This window comes from Haliotis rubra, unplaced genomic scaffold (genome assembly GCF_003918875.1).
Source record: "Haliotis rubra isolate DU_JTF1 unplaced genomic scaffold, ASM391887v1 Scf2, whole genome shotgun sequence".
NCBI classification, from domain to species: domain Eukaryota; kingdom Metazoa; phylum Mollusca; class Gastropoda; order Lepetellida; family Haliotidae; genus Haliotis; species Haliotis rubra.
Window position 1 is genome coordinate 4,053,632 of NW_025766002.1, and position 2,490 is coordinate 4,056,121.

Sequence of the window (2,490 nt, forward strand, 5' to 3'; positions counted from 1 at the left end):
CCGTCAGAAAAGGCGATATGGCTCGCCAATTTATTGACGCTTGTCCCAAACCAATATTTATCATCTAATGGAGGGTGATATCGGTGCAATAAAGCAATTTGATAAACTTGGTATCCAAATCTGATAACTATGCAAATTACGTCAATCCATGAACTACTTTCACAAAACTCCATACACGCCGTGCGAATCCTAAAACGTTAACATTTTGTATTATGAAAGGCTCGCATAATACAATTTTTATTCCTAATATATGATATTAATGATACGGAAACACACTCGGTTAATAATCTCTATTTACAGACCGCCGTCATATATTTCGAATATTACTGAGAGCGGCTTTTAAACATCATAAGAGTGAATACACCGGATCTCTCATCGAAAGAAATAACGGTGGGTGGGTCTTCAGCAACAGCATACACACGTGATCCTTGAATAAAAGGTTCAAAGTTTATTGAGTAATATTTTCATTTATGAAAATTGGAAACAAAATCAGTCGTTTGTTCAAAGGAGAATGCACTCTTGCTGTCATGCATGTAGCTATTAATGTACTTGTGTGCAGTGCTGATTCTTGCTGCTGCTCAATTACATTGGGCAGATGTATAGAAGCATTCCATATCCCCGTAGGCTTCACGGGTCCTCTAATGTGTTCATCGATGGGCCATTAGTGGTAACCGTGACAACATTAAAATAATATTTGTTCAAAGAGTTAATTTCCACTCATTTCCTTACAGAAACCTGATTGATTTGATTTCAGACATGTGTGTTTGACTTTCTAAGCGAGGCCGGTGTCTGACCTGAGCGCTTTTGTGGACGGTGCCGTACCGATATTCGTGCTGAAGAAATTCAGGTCCAAATTAAAGGACTGCTTCGGTTTCAGACCATTTTCTTCCAACGGACAGTCATAATAACACGAGTCCAGTTTTCATCACGGACGGAGTATGGGTGAAAGACAAGAAGTCGACTTTGACGAGGAAAGCAAAACGGTGCTTCAATACTTGAATAGAACAACGGAAATTAATGGAAACAGAGGTTGGAATATTCCTGTTGTTGTACTGACCCAAATCAGCCATTCCAAACTTGAGCTTTTTACCACATTTAACAATGCATTTCAAGACGTTAGATATCATTGGTTATATAAGGATTTATTAAAACTGGTGATAAATAGAATTAATATTAAGCATACGATTAATACAAAGCCATTGAGGTCGCAGGGTATCTCTTAAAAAAATACTGTTCGATGAATATGTCTCCTTTTATCGTTGTAAACACGTCTGGTCTCTCATCATGGCGCCTGGATGACTGATGCAGAACGCAAACGTCTACTTCTGTAGGACCCGTGAAGGTCCGGGTTAGAATTGATCTTCAGTAACCCTTGCTTGTCGTAAGAGGCGACCAACGGGATCGGGTGGTCAGGCTCGCTGACTTGGTTGACAAATGTCATCGGTTCCCAATTGCGTAGATCGATGTCCATGCTGTTGATCACTGGATTGTCTGGTCCAGACTCGATTATTTACAGACCGCCACCATATAGCTGGAATATTGCTGAGTGCGGCGTAAAACTAAACTCACTCACTCACTCTACTTCTGTAGACAAGGCAGTGTTTTCCTGATATCAAAACCCCAGTATTTAAATGATTCATTCAATGTCAAAAATAAGTGTCGCTTTTACAACTAAATATTCAAGTTCAATGTTTTTCAACATCAGTGTCGATTTATTTAAATTAAGTAACAGTGTCATCGTTCTTATACGATTACATTAGGATTGGTCAACATAAGACAACATCTTACATCTTTGGCGTGCCGTACTACTTCCGGGTTGTGATCAGCGTCCTGTCAGCTGTTCCAGAATATCTGCCAATGACAAATACGTAGAATCAGGATGTCCTGGCTTGTATGCCAGATACCTATCGTGTTGTGCACGGGCAAAAGTAATTTGTATTTTATCTAAAAGTCTGTTTACGGCACTCTGAGTAATTTCCAAGCTCTATCGTTGTATCCAATATTTATTGTGCACTCATATAGCGTCAATGCATACGGCGTGTATCTGCGCGCATCCACCAGTCCGGATGTACTCGAAGATCAACATGAATACTCCTCAAACACGGACTCTGAACCAGGCAGTTCTTGTTTCGTCCTCTTAATGCCGAGCCCCACACAGGGACACAAAAAGTACCGTCTTATAACGTGGCTTCGTATTACGTGTGTGCGTGTACGGGAGTGCAATAATCTGGACAAATACCAGTTGCAATGCTTGCACTTCCACATGTACACAAGTATAGTATACTGACTACATTATGACTGACCGTCTTTGTATGTATACTAGTCCTTGTCTTATCCCCGTAATACTCCGTGTCGGACGTATTTTAGAATGGCATTGGTCTGGGTCGAAGTGCCGACCTTGAACTGGCCTGGCAAACCGTCTATCACTGCTCCAGAGGTTGATAAGAGTGAGTGTGTGAGCGAGTGAGGTTGAAGGCTGTCTTACGTTTC